The sequence below is a fragment of the Lactuca saligna genome, chromosome 2 (genome assembly GCF_052625555.1).
Source record: "Lactuca saligna cultivar CGN05327 chromosome 2, ASM5262555v1, whole genome shotgun sequence".
Taxonomy (NCBI): domain Eukaryota; kingdom Viridiplantae; phylum Streptophyta; class Magnoliopsida; order Asterales; family Asteraceae; genus Lactuca; species Lactuca saligna.
In genome coordinates, this window is record NC_136418.1 from 25025628 (window position 1) to 25042519 (window position 16892).

The 16892-nt window shown below is 32.8% G+C and overlaps 3 pseudogenes across 1 annotated transcript; 2 read left to right on the forward strand and 1 right to left on the reverse strand.

Moving 5' to 3' along the window:
• LOC145028701 (protein CHROMATIN REMODELING 20-like) overlaps positions 1 to 8512 on the forward strand; it is a 44013-nt pseudogene extending 35501 nt beyond the window's left edge.
• Positions 8513 to 8962: 450 nt separating this feature from the next.
• On the forward strand, positions 8963 to 9982 carry LOC145029609 (protein CHROMATIN REMODELING 20 pseudogene; annotated as a pseudogene).
• A 1204-nt stretch (positions 9983 to 11186) lies between these two features.
• Positions 11187 to 16594, reverse strand: LOC145030793 (cellulose synthase-like protein G3; annotated as a pseudogene). The gene is made up of 7 exons (XR_013676711.1): positions 15981 to 16594; positions 13643 to 13792; positions 13379 to 13504; positions 13162 to 13265; positions 12407 to 12725; positions 11958 to 12305; positions 11187 to 11860 (listed from the first exon to the last, which is right to left on the reverse strand). The product of XR_013676711.1 is annotated as a cellulose synthase-like protein G3 (transcript).
• Positions 16595 to 16892: the final 298 nt, after the last annotated feature.

The window sequence follows — 16892 nt, forward strand, 5'->3', positions numbered from 1 at the left end:
AACTTTATTCTTGAATTTAAAACAATAGTTGTCCCATGCTCCAAGCATGTACACTATGTTTTTTTTTTCTAAACACTAGTCATGCCACACACCAAGTATGCATACTATGTTTGTCTACGATCTTTACTTTGTGAACTAGATCAATTGAACATAACTTCAATGATTCTCTTTTCACACTCCCAAATCCTTACTGCAAATGCAAGAATTCCAAATTCATGCCATTTACTGAAATCTGCTAGATTCTAAACTTTATATGCATTAATCCTCTTGTAATTATTATGCACAAAGTCATAAAGACTTGACAAAAAACATTACAGAGCATTCCAAAGAAGATCAACTCCTTGGAAACATCCATCTTGCATTAAGTTTCCTTAATCTTACACAGATTGAAATTTCTGACTTTGAAACATTTCCAGATTCCATTTTGACTATCACTTCTGAACACGAGTTGCCTCCTTATAGATTATGTCAATATGGTCCTTCCAGAATTATCACTATACTTCCAACTGTCCTTTAGCAACCAATCTTTGGTAAACCTTAGATTGTCCTCGACAATGTTTTAATCCTTTTAGTCATATCTAGTTCTAAACTTTTTCCCTTCTTAATGCCCCAGGCATTTGGAAATTTTTTAGAAATGATGAATATAGCACATGTAATCGATCCTATTTCCGAAGCATATGGAACACGATTCATGATGTCTCACATAAAGACTAAACCAGTCTTTTGCTATAACATTTCCATTTCTATTTCCCAAGTTCTCATAATTCAGATTATGAAAAGGGATGCCGTAATCATAATCGAATTTTAGAACGCAAATAATGGACCCATATACAGAATTTCCTTATGTTGAGCCGTTCCAACATGAAATTCATATATATCCTTGACTAAATGATTAAAACCTCACGATCTAAGCTTATAGATTTGAGATGAAGTATAATTTCCTCTCCCTTAATTATAGCAAAACAACTTTTTCCCAATTGAAACCTTTTGTAATCGATCCTAAACCAGTCTTTTGCTATAACATTTCCATTTCTATTTGCCAAGTTCTCATAATTCAGATTATGAAAAGGGATGCCGTAATCATAATCGGATTTTAGAATGCAAATAATGGACCCATATACAGAATTTCCTTATGTTGAGCCATTCCAACATGAAATTCATATATATCCTTGACTAAATGATTAAAACCTCATGATCTAAGCTTATAGATTTGAGATGAAGTATAATTTCCTCTCCCTTAATTATAGCAAAACAACTTTTTCCCAATTGAAACCTTTTGTTTTCTATAATTAACATTGCTAACTTGCAATCTTTATCATAATTATCATGCTCCCACAAACATGATGATTATTAGCATAACACTTATGCTCCCACTAGCTTTGACATGTACTCAGAAATTAGCTGGACTTCTAGAAATCAATACTTTATTGACTTTCTTACCAAAATTCAGATTTCTGATACTAGATTGTTTTGATAAAACTTTATCAAAATCATACACCTTCCCTTAGATAGCACACTTGTGTGTCTAAACAATTATGAAGATGGATGTCGTAATCATAATGGTTAGACCTTGTTGCCACTTCTCACAAGTCCAGGTTAGTGTGCCGGTAAACCACACACGCTCCACTAACGACTTTGAGAATGCAAATATCATAATTGCTATCTAACTAAAATATACTTAGTGAAAGTGTTTCCTCACCATCATTTTCATGAATCGGAGAGAAACCTTATGACACTTAGATTTAATGGTGTATGTGTTCTTATCCATGTGAATTGTCAAAACCATAGTCACAAGACAAGGATAATGACAAATCCAAACTCATATGGACTGAACTCAATCTTAACTTCTTGCCACCTGGCAGCTCAAGGGCCTGCCATTGCTTCCAAGTTGTTGTGCAACCAATTGAGAACTCTAAGAAATCATATGGAAAGCCAACTTTGATTGGAATGGGCACAGAATATGTCAACACGATAGGCTATAAACCTTAAGTCGTGTGCTATAGAAGAACTTCAGGTTTTATTCTTGATTAGTTCTTGAGACTTTCAAGACCTTTAAGACTCCTACTGTCCTCTTGAAATATAAGACTCTCTTGTCAAATATTCAAGGGATAGTGCGGATTCTTTATCAAGACAAATGCTTCACATAGTTGGCCTAAGTTGGTCTTTGTTTTATCCAAAACATCACAACTTACCAACTTCAAATGAACAAGAGTAGGACACTTTTACTTTTACATTTGACACATGTTTTAAACCTTCTTAAAGACATGTCACTCAAATTACAATCTTGGAGTATGACTCTAAGACTTGTATTGGAACAAAGTATAATTCATCTTCTTGATTTAACCATTTTAACAATTCAAGATCCCTTCTTCTTAGTCATAAGAATGCACTAAGACTTCCTTAGAGAACTAATTTTGATATGGTTTCTTAATCATTAAGATGATCACAAAACTGATACTAAAGTACTCTCCCATCTTTTCAGATTTGAGAAACTTTTATCCTTCTGCCTAATTTGATTCTTCATATCCGCTCTGCCTTACATTGGAACCTTTTCCAATGTCTCAGAGTTACACTTAAGCTTGTAAGTATAACCATATTTACTAAGCTTTAGTAAAATATGACGAATAGTCTTATCGATCTTTTGTGGTGGACTTGACCAGTGCACAAGAATGTGTACTCAATCCCTTAGTGCTTCACATTACTCACACATCCATGTGAACAAGTAATTAGTCTTAATTTTCCAATACTTGAAATTTCTCATTCATCATGCTATACACCTTGCATGATTCCAAGTTCCGGTCCAATTGAGACTTGGGTGATGAGAATCTTTCCTTTATTTGGTAAATTTAGACATTACCACAAATGAAAGAATCAATTTCATATTTCCACTCTTGCTATTAATGGAATCATATAAGCAACAATTTTTCCTCAAATGCCATTGTAAGGATATTTTAAAATAAAAAAAATTCTTTTATTTTAAAACGATGCGGAAAACTTATCCTTACAATCCATATGAAAACTTGTTGTTATCTATTCCTAAGCAATATCTCATAACTCCTAAGAAGTAGCTCAAGAATCCGATTTTTCAAACCACGCGATAGAAATCCATCTATGCGATCAGATTCAGCATATTCTTTCTTTAAGTTCCTTTACTTTTCTTTGATTCTTAAAACATTACCATGTGACCCAGTCACATCATGTATCAGGAATCTCAGAATAGAAACTTAACAGAGTTAGATTAGTGGACTTTACCTGAAGTAGAGTCAACCTTATTGACTTTAACATCCTTAGGTAAATTTGGCAGCTTCGCAACTAATGACCCTTCCTTTGGCAGTATAAACATATGGATCCTTTGGTAATGAAACATGGGACTATCACAGACTTAGCCTTTTCTCTTTACCATTTGGTCAACCTAGTTGACTATGGTCAATCCCTTTCCTTGGGAAGAGAATGCTTTTTCTGTATTTACAGTGTCACCATTTTTAATGTCCATAAAGTTTTAGGAAGTTGATCTTAGCAAATAGATAAGATCATTAAGGGTCTTGTCATAGTCTGTTTCATAGGTGTTCCAAAAGAACTCACTATGTGACTTAGAAAGTAGTTGAACCACCAACTTTCTCAAGACTTTGACACCCAACTCTCTCGGCTTGTCAATATGTGACTACATCTCCAATATGTGATCACACTTAGACCTTGCCTTGCCAATAGGGCTTGAGTGACTTTGAACTTGTGGGTTAGGGAGAATAATCGGAGGAGGTGAAAGAAGTATGATTTCGAAGGGACATCATCTTCATTTAGGAAAGCTTGTTTCAAGAGATTTGGGAAGATCATAAATGTCTAAACCAGACATGTTATGGGAGATATTCAAGATAGTTGATTTTAAAGTCCTTAATATGACACCCAATATGAAATATTAAGGCTAGGACCCAACAAACTATTTTATAACTTAGAAGAGGTATGCCGTAATCCAAGCTATAAAATATTTGAAGGTAGGTGAATGACGATTCACCAATTCCCACCAAGATAAACGAAATGTATAATTAGGTTTTAATTGGCTTTGAAACTCCTAGATCTTTGAGATTCATTGAACTGTTCAATGGCATGTTTCAATCTCGAGTGTGCCCTTCAGGTTTTGTGACTGGGATGCCAAGGATCACAAAAGAAGGTGTGAAGTAACCACGCAAATTACTGGGTACCGTTAAGTGTTTACCCCTCAATCGATGTGCCGGTTAATCACACGCTCCATCGATACTATGATAAACATTAAGTTACCCTTTGCCTACCTTGTTAAATACGAGTTAGTGTGCCGGTTAACCACACACGCTCCACTAACCGACTTAAACAAAGTGCAAAGTGTAATTTCATGGATTAGCACCTTATTCACATTTTTCCTAAGTAACTAAGATTGGGAATTATTAAGAGTTTAGTTACTTAGTATTTATCATTAATACTTTTAATGAAGGGAGAATTATAGTCCAGTCAAACCCGTTCGGCTAACGACCCTCCACCAGTCAAGCAAGCGCTGGGTGAGAGTGGACACCCATTAAGTTGCCATTTTATAGGCAACAACCTTATACCCACCTTATAGACCGGCTTCGTGAATGAGGCGTACTAGCGGTAAGACTGACTTTACTCTTATACATATATATATATATATATATATATATATATATATATATATATATATATATATATATTATTAACTTATAATATTATAAAGTGTAAGGGTTGAATTTTAACTTTTAAAATTCTAAGGGCTGACTTGGAATTTAAAGTATTCATAAGAGAACACTTTTCAAATTCCAAAACTTGAGGGCAAGTTTTTGAAATTATTCAAAAACTAATTAATTCCATAACTTATGTGTTTAAAGTAGTTTTTAATCCAAAAACTCTTCAAGTTCCATAACTTATGGAAGACTTTAAACTAATAAAAGAATTAACTTTTCTTTATTTTTATAACTTATGAAATTAATTAAGGTTACACTTTTACTCTTTAATGAAGTGACTCTTGAACTTCCATAACTTGAAGACAAGTTATGGAGTCATAAAAAAAATATTCAATGACACAAGACTCTTCATTTTGTAACCATTACCAACTTTTATGAGTTTTATGAGTCTTTAATGTGACTCTTCATGTAACTTGAGGACAAGTTACACAAACACATTTTATACTCAACTCTTAGATTAAAATGGATTGAAAACAACTATTTCAATTAACTTTTCTATTAATCTAAGCAACTCATAAGAACAAGATACTTCAAATCAAACTTTTTCATGTAATTAGTCTAAGGTTAACCTTAAACTGATACAAAACATGAATCTATTGACAATTATCTTTAAAATTGGATTAGCATGAACATTACCTCTTCGAAAAACAAGTTTATAAGTTCAAAACAACTTAGGGTAATGTTCCTAGTCCATTTCTAGCCAAAAACCTCGAAAATATGCTGTCTGGGGGTCCAACTCGTCGAGTGCATGAACCAACTCGGCGAGTTGGATCGATTTGATCACTTTTTAGGCATGGACTCGCCGAGTCTGATGATCAGACAGCAACAATTTCGATTTTTTAAGAAGTTTTGCAAGTATAAGAAGAAAACAAGCCTAGGCTCTGATACCACTGTTGGGTTTTGAGCATTCTAACACTCCTAAGTGTACATGCAACCCTAAATACCTTGGATCTATGTTTTCTCTATTATACATGCAAATAAGAACTTCCAAGGTATTATCCTAATCTAGCATACAAATCAATGAGTGTAACAAGATAGAATACATACCTTTTGATGTAGCTTGATGTCTTCAAGCTTTAAGAGCTTAGCCCCAATAGTGTGGAAGCCTCAAGTGGAATCACAAATCACCAAAACACCTTGGAAGACTTTAGAGAATATGGATACTTGGTTCTCTCTAGTGAAATTGGCTAGCCCTTCTTGGTGTACCACATTAGTGCCAATTTCACCAACCAAGGACATCTTTATATAGTGTGGAGGATTAGGGTTAAACCCTAATACCCATGACCTTTCATTTCCTAGGATCCATGGGTTAAACACTCCATGGACTATCCATGAAAGCTTAGCCCAACCTAAATGAACTTGGCCCATTCCATATATATAAGAGTCCATATTTAATTAGTTCCTTTTGATCACTTAATTAATTATAAATTAATTCTTGATCAATACTAATTAAATAATATGATTCCATAATAATATATTAGAACTTATAATATATTAATATTAATCATAAACATACTATTCTCAAAAGATTATCCATATAAATTGTGTCGGTGAAGTGCAACCCAAATGGACCATGCCGGGTCGGGTCAAGTACATACCAAATATAGTTATGGACTTAGACATTAATCCAACACTTCCTGCCATGACCGTTCTTGTATCCCGAATCTCCTTAATTGGAGAGCGTATGAGTTTGCGTATAGATCTATACTGGATTGACTATCCTACACCTTGCTGCTCGCTAAAGTGGGACTTGCAAGTCTACAGGTGCCAAATGTCATTTCTTACGGCGTCTTACATCGTTTTTTACTAGATTCGGTAGCAGGATACAGGTCGATCACATGTTATTTGAAAACACCTTTTTGTATTAAGGGAGTTAGTACCACGGTAGTCACTTATTACAAATACTACGGTACGATAATATTTTCCTATTACATTCACTTCGTGAATATTCACACGATGCACGGTAATATAGTAACTATATTTTTGGTTAATGATAGTCAGAATTTGGGAAACACACACTCTAACAAGAGACATATACACGAACACTATATGCCTTGGTAGAAGGCTACGGTTAGTAGAAAACATAGGGTTTTCTAGGAGAGTTCAAACATTATACAAAACATTGTACAAAACATTTTACAGAAACAACTTTCAAACATTTTCATACAAACTCAGACATTAATATACTAATGATCTCACCAGCATTAAGCTGATACTCGTTTTCAAAATAACTTGTATTCTCAGGTCACCACTAGACAGGTACAGGTGCCAGGCTTTTGAGAAGATGGAGTTCGTTCAAGACTCACTTTTATTTTGATATGTATATTTTTGGTGTCTATAACTTTGATAGAACACACATGTATGAAATTATAATATTAATGCAATGGATGATGTTGTCGCTTGTTTACTACTATTCATTTTTGTGATACTGTATATGACGTCCTCCGCCCTAGAATGTTTCCGCCATTCATGGTTTTCGGGTGTGACAAAAATTATGAACCAAAGATCTCACATTTTGTATGAACAACTAAAGGGATATGTCCAAAGAATGGATATGAATGTTGTGAAGAAGGATTTACCTCCAAAAACTATTTTTCTAATTGATGTGAAGCTTTCTCCTATGCAAAGGGTACTTTACAAAAAATTCCTTGATGTTCATGGACTCACTGAAGAGAAGGCTTCTCAATAAAAAACTAGGAAGAGTTTTTTTGCCAGTTATCAAGCATTGGCTCAGGTATTCTTTTTAACTTAATAGACTTAAACGCAACATGACTTAATCTATTAAGTTATTGTAATATGGTTTCCACTTGCTAGATATGGAATCATCTTGGAATATTGCAACTAATGAAAGATAGAAACAGTGGGAAACGTGAAAATGTTATTGAAAATTTTCTTGAAGACAGTTCTAGTGATGAGAATTTGGATTATACAATGGCCAATGGAGGTAAAGTTTCATTTTCTTTTTCCTTTTTTTTGCAAATTATATATTCATACACTTTTCTTTCAGATAAAATAAGGAACATAAAAGACCAATCAACTAGAAAGAAAGTTCGTGGCTTTTTTAAGGAGGTATGTAAATAATGTTTCAAGTTTTTGTTTTTGTACTTTTTAGTTGATCATGTGATTCATGTCATTTAAAAAAAATATTTGCAGAATTCGTGGGGTGATCTTCTACAGGAGAATGGTTATGATGCTGAAAACAGTGGTAAAATTGTTTTACTGCTTGATATTTTAACCTTGTGTTCTGATGCTGGAGATTAGGCACTGGTTTTTATTCAAAGTTTAGCCACTCTTGATATGATTGAAAGACATCTTTCCAAATTACCCCGCAAATGGAAAAGCCGAAAATGTTGGAAACAAGGAAAAGATTGGTACATGTGCGTTATTACATACTAAAAAAACTTATATACCCTTCTAAATCTAAACTATCTCCTACATTAGGTTTAGTATAGCTTATTCATTCCCTAAACTCTAAACCTAATGCTTAATGTTTTTTCCTTGTATACAGTACATCTTATTTTGGGTTTTAAAAATTGAATTATTTTTATAAAAACAGGCTAGATAGAAGAACTGAAGGATCAGAGAGACAAAAACTAGTTGAGAAGTTTAATGATCCTTCAAATAAAAGGGTCAAATGCACTTTAATATCAACCAGAGCTGGATCTCTTGGTATTAATCTGTATGCTGCTAATCGTGTTATTATTGTTGATGGATCTTGGAACCCAACATATGATCTTCATGCTATTTATCGAGCTTGGAGGTATATCATAATTCTAAATTTTTAACAATTCAAAGTAGAACAACTTTAATTAATTAATCAGTTTTATATAAAATAAATTCAACTCCCTTTTGTAATAGCATATATGGACAAACAAAGCCCGTGTTTGCATACCGTCTAATGGCACATGGGACAATGGAAGAAAAAATTTATAAATGTCAGGTAATAATCACATTTGTGAATAATGGACAAAAGATGTAAATGTCCTTGTTGTTATTTGGCATCGTGCATTGGACTGAGACTGAGACTCATATTCAGTTGAACAAAATTTGCATTATTTTGTCATGTCCAAAAAGGTGGGACAGAGACTTGCTCTCGATCTATCTCGTCTGTGGAAAAATACTATAATGCCCTTCTCATCCTCATTGTGTAAAATAGCACCCAAAAGTTTGTCCAGTCCACTGCTACCATGTGCAACAAATGCAACCTAAGGCTGCATTTGTTGAGTAGGACAGGAATGGACAAGCTTTCTAGTGCTATTTTACACGATGAGGATGAGAAGGGTGTTTTCGTCTTTTTCCACAGACGAGAGAGATCGAGAGCAAGTCTCTGTCCCACCTTTTTGGACGGGACAAAATAATGCAAATTTTGTTCAACTGAACATGAGTTTCGGTCTTAGTCCAATGCATGATGCCAAATGACAACAAGGGCATTTATGTCTTTTGTCCATTATCGACATGACTCATAGTGAAAATGACATGAGTTGAATACACATGCAACGTGTTTGTAGTGAATATAATTATAATTTATAATGAATTGAACAAATAAATAAGTTACAAAGGAGAGTCTTTCAGCAAGAGTGGTTGATAGACAACAAGTACATAGAACAATATCTAAAGAAGAGATGTTGCATTTGTTTGCCTTTGGTGATGATGAAAGCCTAAATACATCAAATAATAAAGTCGATCAACTCGATGGCAATGCTGCTACACAATTCAATCCTCTTCTTCATGCAACTGTTTCTTCCGACAAGTTCATGGAAGCATTACTCAGTAAACATCACCCCAAGTAATATATAATTCACTATCTTTCCCTCTTTATAAAAAGAAAAACTTAAGTTTATCCTAACATACCAAGTTTATTCAGATGGATTGCGAATTATCACGAACATGAAAGTCTCCTCCAAGAAAACGAAGATGAAAAACTATCAAAAGAAGAACAAGACATGGCATGGGAAGTATACAGAAGAACCCTAGAATGGGAAGAAGTGCAAAGAAACCCGGTTGAAGGGCCCACACCCGTTTTCAAACCAACCAACAACGAGGTTGAACCCGAACCCAAACCCGAACCGAAACCGGAACCTAGAACCAAGAAGCCACCTCGGTGCACCCGGGTGTGTTCAAGGGACCGGTTTGTGCTAAGAAAATGTACAAACTTAGCCCATATGTTAACCTTAAGGAGCCAAGGTGTGAAACAAGGGTGCACCACTATTTGTGGTGAATGTGGGCATGAAATTAGTTGGAATGGTGTTAAATAGTGGGTGAAAAAGAGTAGGCATATTTTTGAGTAATTATCAAAGAAAAGCTCCAATTTTTATGATTATACAGTGGACATGAAGTTGATTGGAGTTTTAAAGATGGTGTAAAAGTTTTCTTGGTATATGTTGTTATGGGATTTTAGCCCCATTTTGTGGTGACTCTGACTTTAGTTATCGGTTTATAGAATGTGGAAGGGTTGGTCTTATAGTTGCATTATTTTTGGAGAGTTTGGTATAAAAGATGAATATTTTTTTTTTAATTTTTTTAATTTTTTATATGGCTCCATGCTTCTACAATTGATATTGAAATTTGATTAAATATGAACCCTTGAATGTTGTGTTATCTTTTTAACTTTTGTTAGCGCATCCTTCTCAAAGCAAATTTATGACCAAAGACAGTTTTCTTGAAGCATGCATAGATAGGTACATATAGTAACAAGTAGTAAATAATGTATATCATCATATGGATGAGATTTAAAACTGAAAAACTAAAACGTTAGAATCAGAATAAGGCCAGACAGAGTGGGGTGAGGGAAAGGGTGAGGGAAGCTTCCCTCCCCTCTTGAACACTACTCTGTGGGTGAGGGAAAGGAGTGCGGGAAAAGAGGTGGGATAAAAAATATATATCAAAATTCATGGTTTTTAATTCCCTACAAAATGAGTATAATATATGTATGAAATATATTAAAAAAAAGTGAGGGAAGAGCTTCCCACCGTTTTGGTGAGGGAAAGGAAAGTGAGAGAAAGAGGGGTATAGCCCACCAAAAGTGAGGGAAGAGTCCCTCCCACACCCTCCGGTCTAAGTAGTAGTGGATTGGTTTGGTTTCAGGTTTAAAGAATGACTTTTTATCCAGATTTTGGGTAATTAGGGTTTCAGATCCTTTAGGTCTGGGTAAATCGGTTTTAAGAAATGGAACCGGTATCCATAACTGGTTTTAGGGGTTTTTTGTTAAAAGTTAAGACATGTATATCTAACTCTTTTGAACTTAGATTATAACATATTTTGTACTTAACATTTGGAGCAATTTTGGATCGATGTCATGTTATTAAGTTTTAATATTGTTGGAATATGTTTTTATACAATTAATATTTCGTAGCAGTTTTTAATATTTTGTGGCTGTATTTCTGCTTCTAGAAGGTGTGGTTTAAAAAACAAAAAAAAACTTATTAGTGGTGAGGGGAAGTATCAGTGGCAAGTGGCAACTATGAAGAAGAAAGCCATTCATAATGCATTCCAATCTATCTGAAATTTACATCATCTTCTAGAATGCCAATTAAAATTGAAAAAGCAAATATATATGGTGAAAATAACATTGCCATATCCGGTGATTGTTAAAATGCCGAAGAAAACAACAAGTGAATAGACAAAGCAACACAAACTGATATCAAGGTGGTCTTGATAGGCATCTTTCCTTTATCACTCCTCAATACCATGCCTTCAAATATTGGCCAACCAATTACCACACCAAACCCTGTAATGAATAACTGGCCAAACAATTCTTCAACCCTCCCATTATTGATCAAAACATGCCCAATTCCCATAAAAAAGGCGAAAAAGTTGACAATCACAGCCACATTTATTGATACAAACATCGGTGATTCTACGCCAAAACTGAAAATTCCTTTATGGTAACGTATTTCTTGTTCATTGTCTGACACTTTGCTTGTCACATTAAACTCCAATGTTGACATGCCAAGAGACGTAACCAACCAATCAAAAAATGAAAATAGGTAAGTCGAGCATCCCAATATCAACCACATTCTTTGGTAACTCCACCACTTTTTTAACGTTGATCCCGCCACCACATAATCAACAAGATTTTTCCCATATGCTCCAAGGAAAAGGAATACATAAAGAGAAAACCAAGGGTCTGATACCTACACACCAAAGTATGCATTTTCTTATCATATATAACTTAATCAAGAATGTTTGTCTATGTGTATTCAAAAAACCTTTTCAGTCATATGTACACACCTTTGGGAATATAGCGGTGGAGTTTACAAGTGCTAATTGAGGCAAAAAGGCATATATGATTATGGGAATACACCAAAAGGCACGGAATTGAAAGTATGCATGACACAAGGCCTGAAGAGGGTTCATATTCCTTATTCCGAATGTGATAGGACTAAATTTAGAAATAGCTACTTGTAGTAAACCCATATACCACCTTTTTGTTTGCATTAGAAAGTCATTAAGGGAAATAGGCATATTTCCTAAAAATGCAGGTCTATCTGGTCTACATGCCACCGACTTCCATCCTAAACATTGCAATCTAAAACTCGTGTAGGCATCCTCAACCAACGTGCCATATCTAAATCCAATCTGCAATTAACGTAATAAACGCAAAAATACATAAACAAAAATTGCAAATGTCTTATCATTGCTATATGTAGACAATAATCAAAATATATATATATATATACCTCTGAACCCCATTTTGTGTTCTCCTCAAAACTACAACTTGCAACGCGATGTGCCAATGTTAAATCATATTCTGATTGATTTTGTTCATTCCATTTCCATTTTGCTTTAGTAGGTTTCCCAGTGAGAGCCTCTCTTTTGAAGAAGGCGTTAGTACCCATGAATGACATGCCTTCCAAACCATCCATTCCTGAGGTACATATTCGGTTCTCAAGCACGTGTTCAGTAGTGTAAGTGTCGTATTTGTTGATGTTGTCGAAGAGTTGAGGAAATTGAACGAATCCAAAATTTGAACCGATGGTTGGGTCCAAGAAATCTACCCTAATAAATAAGAATGATTTTGCCACATGTCCTCCTCTCATTCAATTTGCCACATGTCATTTTATCATAATTTAGAGATATATTTATTTTCCACGTCATTTATTTAATTTTCCATTTCTAATATATTATTAATTAGTTTTCATAAATTAAACCTACCATAATGATATTAATTTCAAATTTTAAATTTTAAATATCAATTTCAATTTTAAACAAATTTACAGTTTAAACCTTTGTGTTTAACATTTTGTTATAATTAACCTGTTTAGTATACAAGTCTGATAACTAAACAATAATTTTAATTTATTTATTTTTTGCATGTTTTTTTTCTTATAATTTTTATTTATTTAAAATTTCAAATTCAAATAAATTTCTCATTTAATCGTTTGTATTTAACATTTTGTTTTAATCAACCCGTATAATATACGGGTCTCACAACTAGTAACATAACATACGAAGTGGTGTTTTTGGATCGTTGGAGTACATGTCACAATCCAGGATAAGGAATATAGGTGCATTTGTCAATGTTGCAGATACTCGAAGCTACAAAATAAGGGGATTGTAATGGTGAAGCAATTAATTAATTAATTATAATTGATGAAAATTAATACTATACATGATTAAAATCTAAAGTAAATGTGATTTGTGTAACGTACCAAAGCGTTAATGGCACCTGCCTTAAAATTTTGGGGGGCGGCTTTATTCTTCTCTCGTGCTAGATAGAATAGATTCGGCATGTAATGACCCGACACATCTTTGTCGTGGTTACGTTTTAGTAAAACCTGTTTGTGATTAATTAATATTATCATACAAACTTTGTTATTTTTGATAAATAATTAAAACTTGCTTTAAAAAATGCACGGATTAAAGAAGCAATTTAACGTAATTAAATTAAAATTTGATACGCTATAAATTTAAACCTCGATGACTGTAGGATGTTGGTGACGCGTAAATCTACTAGTCCATTTAGTGAGAGCTTTGATAGTACGATCGTCATTGAATTGCTCAACATCAATGGTTCCTTTGTCCATCACATCTTTAATAGTGGATTTCATGTTTTCATACATCGCCTGCTCTCAAGCAAAGGAATGATATAATTTTGTTACGTTAATTAATGTTTAAACAATAACACTACTAATATTGAGGGGTGTTTGGGAGATCTTTTCCAGGCTAAAAGTTCTTTTCTAAAAAGAACTTTTTATAAAAGATCTTTTCTCAAAAATATAAGTTTAAAATGTGTTTGAATGTAAAAAAAAGGTAAAAGTTAGCTTTTCAAAAGTCAGAAATTGGCTTTTTGAATCACGCTTTCTTTTCCTTTTATCAAAAGTTGTTTTCAAAAGATCTTTTTCTCTTTCCAAACAACTTTTCAATTTTTTTAACTTTTTGGAAAAATAAAAAACCAAAAAGTTGCTTTTAAAGCAATTCCAAACACCCTTTCAATTTCAAAATCACATAATCTAAATAGAGCTTGTTAGAAAAAGTACTTGTATTTTGTTAACAGTAACCGTTTCCAATATTTTCTTTATCAACAATACGCAACACTCTACATGATATTTTTTTTACAAAAGAAGCTAATCCGTACACAACAAGATTTTGCTATACACAACAATTTTATGAGGAAAGACAATTATACCCTTTCTTTATTTTACATTAGTTGTGAAACATATGTATTACATGAGTTATTTTAAAAAATAAAGTTAAATATGAAGGTCTAAATAATTGATAACTTTGAATTTATAACAAAATAAGAAAAATAATAAATTATTAAAATTAAAATGTTTTTTATCCTTTAAATTTAAACAAATAATTAAAATAAATAATCAAAAGAAATTAACAAACTTTAATTTAAAATTTTTGTAATTAAAAGATATGCTCATTGATGAAATTGATATCCATTTAATATTATATTGATTGCAATTATTACATTAAAAATATTGTATGGAAATTAATAAAACAAGAAAATCCAAAAAAATAATATGTGGAAAAAAATGAATTCAAAATTACGACAATTGATATTTATCAAATTAAAGGAGAAAATGCAAGCGCGGCGCCTGGGGTGAAGCAACCCTATTTTTTTTTTTACAACAATAATGAAGTAAATTAAATTGTAACAATAATGATTATTATGAAACTTTACTCAATTTTTTAATAAAAAAATTTAGTTATAAATTTTTTATAATGTTTTTAGGTTTTCATAAATAATTTTTTTATTGCTAGGTTATTTATTTATTTATTTATGTTTTTTTTAATAAAAAAAATTTGTCTAAATCTTTATGTCATAATAACTTTAATATTTATATTTACTAAATAAATATAACCAATTCAACAAACAATTCATATATAAATAATTGAAATTAGTTGTGATATTATTAAAACAAATATTTTACTCTGTTATAACTTGTTAAAAAATATTAAAATTTTAAATATATTTGAAACAATTATTACATTCAAAAGATACTAATATAAATAAATAAACTCAAAATTGAAACAAGTTAAACCATAACCATATAAAATTTTACGAAAAACAAAAGTTTCAACTCTATTGTATAAATGCATAACATTATTACCAATTTCAAATAATATTATTTCCAACAATATTTTTGATATAATTTTATTTTATTTTATTGAAAATGATTAAATTTTTTATTTTTACTAAAAGAACAAATTAGTTGGGGATAGATGCCCTTCACCTAAAACTTTGTATATATGTGGCAATCTTTTGTTTATATGTCATGATATTGTTGATATGACAAACACAATGCATGCCAACTTTGACAGTTGACTATCTCCATTCACTTGTGCTCAATGAATTTATTGTAGATTCAGCGGTGTGTACTATTAATTTTCTTAAAATTTTGATACTTAGTAGTAATTTTACGATAAATAGAAACAAAACGGTAGAAAGCTCTTTGATTACTAAATCAATTTTTTAGATTTTATACAAAAGAAAAAGAAAAAAATCAAACCCTTAATTAAAATCTTTAAACTCATTCAACATCATCCAACCATTTTCTAAACCTAATAGAAACTGATAGTCTTGATCCAAAAAAAAAAAAATAATAACAATAAAACGCATAAAAAGTCGAAATTACTAGAGCAATAACGTGACGCATACCTACTTAAGCTTACTATTTAATTACTGTAGATTTCTAGAGCAATAACCCCAATATAATGAATAGTTTTTCCATGTGAAAAATGTGTTCTTTTTCATTGTTCATAATTTTGAGATAGCAATAGCTAGGAAGATACGAAGTTTACCTTGATTTCATTTGTCTCAAGGAACAGAGATGGATCCTTTCTGAAATGAACTTCCGGTGATCTGTCTAATATATTATACTTTTTGCAATATGGTAGCCAGTGTTTAGCAAATTTAGCAGCCTCCATGAACGCAAATAATGTCAGCTGCGACCCTCCATCATCTGACAGATATACCGATAGCTTATCTGTCGGGTAATCATATGCCAACACAGACAACACAGTGTTAATCACCCCGACTGGTGGCTCCTTGAAAGGATCAGCCGTGCAAACAAAAACGTCTAGTCCAGGGTAATCACTCTCCTTCGCTACTTGTGCCAGGTTCTCAGGGAAAACCTGACGGTGTACTGGATTAAAGAAGAAAGATTGCCAGGTTGCCCAGAAGAAAGCTAGCACAAGATCAGCGACGAGTAAGAAAAAGGTGGTTAAAGAAGGTGAGTAGATGAGGTTACAAGAATGGTGATAAAGTAGTGCGAAAATGGCAACTGTATAAACGAGTGTGTAAAGTCGATTGAACCATCTTGAGGGCGAGGCTTTGCTCGTGTGAAGTGGACCTTTGAGCATGGTGTGTTATGTTCAGGAACTTACGTAAGTCAGGTTGCGCTGATCACACCATTACTAATGTATATATGGATATACATATACATAAGGCTATAAGAGTCATTCCTTCCAATCCACCAAACCCAATATCAATTTTTATTTTTCATTATTCTTTATCTTTCTCACCGCACAACACACGGAAATTCAATCTTTCTCAACCCATTCAATTAAAAAAAAATACCAAACAACTAAGATACAAGTTTTAAAACATATGGTATAAGAGAAAACGAGAGAGAGAAAGTAGAGAGACGATGGAGTGAGTTAGTGAAACCAATTAAATAACCCGTTGAAAAAGAAGTGGTACCGGCGGTAACC